We start from the raw sequence: 5,984 nt of genomic DNA on the forward strand, positions 1-5,984 counted from the left end.
TTGGAGACGGTGCGGCGGGGCAACCTTCCTGGCACCTCCCGCCCCGGGGAGGGCGGGCCAGCTCCGCCCCTGTGGCCAGCCGCTTCCCGGCCTCCCGGCGCCGCCCTTGAGGCTCTCTCTCTCCCCCCCCCCCCCCGCCTTGGACGCCAGGTTGGGAAGATTTACAGATGAGCAGAGTTGGAAGGGACCTTGTAGGTCATCTAGTCCAACCCCCACCCAAGCAGGAGACCCTTCACCATTTCTGACAGATGGCAGTCAGGTCTCTTCTTGAAAGCTTCCAGGGATGATGCTCTCACAACTCCTGAAGGCAAGTCATTCCATTGAATATAGAATAACAGAGTTGGAAGGGACCTTGTAGGTCATCTAGGCCAACCTCCTCCTCCCCCTCCTCAAGCAAGAGACCCATCACCATTTCTGACAAATGGCAGACCAATCTCTTATTGAAAGTTTCCAGTGATGAAGCTCTCTCAATTTCTGAAGGCAACTTCTGTTCCTTGGGTTGATTGCTTAGGTATTACAGGTTTACAGATGATCAGAGTTGGAAGGGACCTTGTAAGTCATCTAGTCCAACCCCCTGCCCAAGCAGGAGACCCTTCACCATTTCTGACAGATGGCAGTCCAGTCTCTTCTTGAAAGCTTCCAGTGATGAAGCTCCCACAACTTCCGGAGCAACTTCTGTTCCTTGGGTTGATGGTTCTTCCTGTCAGAAGCGGCTGGGTTTCTTGGTGCTATTTATTTATTTGTTTATTTATTTGTTTGTTTCATTTATTTAGTTGGTCAAACATAGACATGAGCACAGGAAAAAGAGTATAAAGAAATGATGACAAATAAGTATAAGCATGGACATGATCATGTGAAATGAGTACAAATCAATGGGGATGGTAGGCATGCTGGTGCGCTTATGCACACTCCCTTAGGGATTGCTTAAGAAACCCACAGAGGACAGTTTAAGGTTAAAGCTTAGTGGGGGTTTGAGGAACTACTTCTGCCCAGTGCAAGGGGTTGGATTGCTCGGGATCATTAGCCGCCACCCCGGACACTGAAAACCCCACGAGGAGATGCCCTCTCCAAACCTTGGTGCGTGGGAACTCAGCCACTTGCACCCTTTCTCAAATCCAGCCTTGGAAGTTCAGAAGCTTGGTGAAATCCAAGCAGGGTTAGAGCTGGTTAAGACTTGGATGAGAAACCACAAAGGAAAGCATGGTGTTTTATTGGTTAGACTGGGAGGTGCAAACACATTGCAGAAGAAGGCAACGGGGGGGGGGGGGGGGGGAACTGCCCAGTGAGCTCACTTCTGCTTGTAGGAGATCCTCTCTTTTGCTGTTGCAATGGATGGCTGCGGAAGTTGGACCATAAGGAAGGCTGAGCACCAAAGAACGGAGGCCTTTGAGCTCTGGTGCTGGAGAAGTCTCCTGCAAGTCCCTGGCACTGCAAGGCCAGAGATCCACCCTGACTGCTCTTTAGAAGGCCAGATCCTGGAGAGGAAACTCAAGTACTTTGGCCACCTGATTCTCCAGGGAAGAAGGACTCCCTGGAGAAGAGCCTCATGCTGGGAACGATGGAGGGCAAAAGAAGGAGGGGACGGCAGAGAAGGAGGTGGCTGGATGGAGTCACTGAATCAGTCGGCGTGAGCTTAAATGGACTCCAGAGGGTGGTGGAGGACAGGAAGGCCTGGAGGGATGTTGTCCAGGGGTTTCAATGGCTTGGACACAACTTTGCAACTAACAACAGCAAAAGAAATGTTTATTTTTGGGGCCAAGTCCTTTGAAAAAATGCCTGCCCTTGCAAGGCCATTGCAGATTTTGGCTCCCCTGCAGGAACTGCCTGCCCTAGGAACAGCCAGCTCTCTGCAAACAAGACATTAATAAAACCTTGTCAGGGACACCGAGCTGTCTTGCCTGCAAAAGAAGCCAAATTTAGAAGCCCGCTCAGTCTAAAGAGATGTAGCGTGAGACTTGTGAGATCAAAATAATAGTTTGCAGAGCCAGGTCAGTCCTTTTCCTTTCCTTTATAAAAAGGAAGAAGCCCTTATTCTGGATTCAATTCTGAGCTTTCCCCCCAAAGATCCAGAAAGCAGGTTGACAAAGGCCGGGTTCACAACATCCCAACATCCTTGGTTTATCTAACTGGTGGCTTGAATAAGCTCCCCCCCACCCCCAAAAAATCCACTGAGCATCCTTTGGCAATAAAAAAAAAACTCGGCAGGGTGGACAAAGTTTTGTGGGAAAGGTAGAAAGTTTACGAGGAGGTGGTGGGAAGCAAAGTCCCAGCTTCCTTTTTGAAAAGTACTTAGTGACTTGTCCACCAGGGGGCACCCAACACATACTTTCAAAATTCCACACCTATGCTCACTCTAGTGCGCCCCCCTCCCCAAGTTTTGCCTTGTTTCCCTACGACAGGGGTGTCAAACTTGATTTCATTGAGAGCTGCATCAGGGTTGTGTTTGATGGGGGGGGGGGGAGCTCAACATCACTTGTATCGGGGAGGGGGGGCGGCACCTTTGGACTTCCCTCAGACCCTCCCTCCCTCCCTTTCATTATTTCCTTCCTTCCTTCCTTCCTTCCTTCCTTCCTTCCTTCCTTCCTTCCTTCCTTCCTTCCTATCTTTTCATCTTTCCTTCTTTTTCTTTGTCCTTCCCCTTTCCCCTTCCCCTTTCCTGTCCCTTTTTGGATGTTCAAATGCAAAAGGGGAAACATTTCTCCTTTTTTATTTTATTTTTAGTTTGTTTTGCTAGTCCTCTGCCAGCAAAAATGGAGTCTGGGCTCCAGCAGCCTTCTGCCAGATCCCGTTTTCGCTGGCAGAGGCACCATGGGCCAGTTGAGATCGAATTGCTGGCAGTCGGCAGAGTCAGCCTACAATACTGCATTTAACCACTGTGCCACCATGGCTCATTCCTTCCTTCCTTCCTTCCTTCCTCCCTCCCTCCCTCCCTCGCTCCCTCCCTCCCTTTGCAATAGCACTTAGACTTATATACTGCTTCACTGTGCTTTACAGCCCTCTCTAAGCGGTTTACAGAGTCAGCCTATTGCCCCCAACAATCCAGATCCTTATTGTATCGACCTCCGAAGGATGGAAGGCTGAGTTAATCCTGAGCCAGTTAGAATTGAACTGCCAAATTGCAGGCAGCCAGCAGTCGGCAGAAGTAACCTGCAGTACTGCACTCTTAACCACTGCACCACCACAGCTCAGGGAGCACATTCCACTCGATTGAATCCCAAGCATTTGAAACAATACAACCAACCTTGGGATTTCATCAGCTTGTTAATTCTGCTGGTTGGCGCCCAGGTTTCTGGCCACGGGGTTTTCTGGCTGCTGACATTTGTCCCTTGCAATGGTAGCTCTGCCTAAACAGGGCTGGAAAAGGTGGATATCAATTCCCATTAGCCCTGGCCCCAGACAGGGATGCAGTTGTATTATAAAATATCTGCAGGGCATACGGATTGCAACCCTTTTATAACATTCCAGCTGTAAACTTTGTTCAGGAATGCAACCATTTGCCTTTCGGGTTGCCTTCAGCGCAGTGCCAGGAAATTGCTTCAACTGTGCATTACTTTTAAACTCAGCAGCGCTTCTCTTGATTGCTGCTCCCAGGGACTTGGGACAGGACCTGGGCCGTTAGGACTACATCTCCCATTCTCCCCACCTGGGAGGGCCATAAAGAGGCTGAAAGGACAAATAGGCTGAAAAAACAGCTCCTACCCCAGAGCAGCAACTATATTGAATTCTACTCTATAATCAGAGCAATGTTAATGCAATGCCAGGGGTTTTCAATTCAATTGTATAGAGAAGGTGAAGGATGTGTGTTTTTGTTTTATTTTTATAGTCTTCTTATATATGATGTACACTGAAGATGGGATTTAATTTTGTTGTATGAGGTGCAATGACAATAAACTAAATGTCAGCCAGTCCCTCCGGAGGACATAGGACTAGAGAAGGTGGCTCCGAATGCTACCTGTGGTATTTATTTCTCTGGCTGGCAGCAATTCGGAACAAATTCCTCCAAACAGTGACTCAGCCTGTTGGTTCCACCGCAAATGCCCTATAAAAGAGACAAATGTCAGGGAGGAGGAGAAAAGGATATCCAAGTGGGGAAAAAAAATTCTGCCTTTGCTCTTCATTTCTCAGCGGAGGTTTTGGGCCGATGCCAACCAGCCCAAATCCAGACTGTGTCAGCTTTGATCAGACAGCTGGTGAAAGGCCTCGCATCTCTCTAACCCCTGAGTGAATTGGAAACGTGGCTCGCCTGCGACGTGGCCAGGCAGATGAATTAGCTTTGGATTAATCTGTTTGGAAAGCGCTATTTATAGTAGGCAGGCAGGGCCTGGGATGCATTAAATCAAAATTTGGAAGAGAGGCCTCCTCTCTCTCTATGGGTTAACACTTTTATGGAAGCCCAGCTGCGTTTCTCATCATCCGGGTTTCTCCTCTTGTTAGAGACACCGGCTCCCGTTATCCTTTGGTGGTCTCTGAGGGCCTGGCTGCTCTGCAGAGTTGAACTTTGATGCCGTCCCAAGTCGTTCTGTTTGAGACACTTTTCCTTTGATGTCCAAACTCACAGCACTCCAGGCAGCCCAATCTAGCCCTGCCTCTTATGTCTGTGCAGCATCACTGCTTTCCCCTCAAAAGCAACAAAAAGGGTTGTTTCCATAAAGTCTCCTGACAGATAGTCAAAGAGGATAATATATGTTCACTTGCAGAGAAATAAAAATATTGATTTAACTTCTGGTTTCTCTTTGCCAACCATTTGACTGAGATTGTGTAAGGCTTCCTGTCTTGAGCAGGACGTTAGACTAGAAGACTTCTGAGGCCCCTTCTGTACCAACAATCCTATGTTCTGTGTTGGCCTCCCAACACAGGAATATATACATACGTATACTAGGCAAAGTCAGGTAATCAATCATCAACTATAGCAGGGAAGCACACCCAGAGAGACGCCCTCACAGGGCCTCTCTTATATACAGCCTCTTAAAGGCGTATCAGTCCAAAAATCTTGCTGACTCATTCCCTGCCTTATATCATTGTAGCAGCTGGTCAGCTCTTAAAGTATTTCCCTGACAGATTTAACGGCTGGATTCTCTTGACCAACCATTTGACTGAGATGGGATAAGGTCTGCCTTGAGTAGGGGGTTGGACTAGAAGACCTCTGAGGTCCCTTCCATCCCTACAATTCTATGTTCTATGTTGGCTTTCCATAGTAATTCGACCATGTAGGTAAATCATGCAATAGTTGCAATATTATATTATTGGCTAGTCTTCTACTTTCTACATGCTCATTACAACCATAACCTGTTCTGGGTTCCAATCTAGATTTTTTTTCCCCAACGTTGCCCCTGTTTGGATCCTTGCAGCAGAGCACAATGTACTCCCCAGCCCATAGAGCAAAGCTTCTCAACCTTGGCAAGTATGAGATACGTGGACTTCAACTCCCAGAATTCCCCAGCCAGCCAGCATAGGGAATTGCCATAGAGATTGAAGAGATTCCTATTTTTTCCAGGTTCTATCCCAGCAGTGTTACAACATTTAATGGTACCAACGAAAGAAAAGGTGTTTGTTGTTCATTTTTTATCCCCCTCTTTGATAAGCTGGTCAACATTCTCTAATTTTGCTACTTCGCGGGAGCTACCTTTCTGAACAACTCATGCCCAGCTGCCCAACCTAATAACGATACAAACCTGAGCCTTTGAAAACTACTCTCCCGCAAAGGTGCTAAGAGATGTGATTTTTTTTAAAAAGCAATGCAAATATTTTTCAACCCTTAAAATAAAAAAGTGATTGTGAAATGGCTTGCTGGCACAAGTTCCCACACTGTCAACTGCAGAAGGACGGATCCATTTCGAATAAACATGCCTGCCTTTGCACGTTATGCTTTTGTCAATCAGCAGCAGTTCTCTTTCTCTTCCCATGATCTCAACAATGACAGTTTCTCTCCCCCCACCCCCCACCCCGCTACTTATCCATAACAAAACTGGACAAATAATGGACAC

Source organism: Thamnophis sirtalis, unplaced genomic scaffold (assembly GCF_051295495.1).
Source record: "Thamnophis sirtalis isolate CommonGarterSnake01/CBP01778 unplaced genomic scaffold, rThaSir2_p1.2 scaffold_15, whole genome shotgun sequence".
In the NCBI taxonomy this organism is placed as follows: domain Eukaryota; kingdom Metazoa; phylum Chordata; class Lepidosauria; order Squamata; family Natricidae; genus Thamnophis; species Thamnophis sirtalis.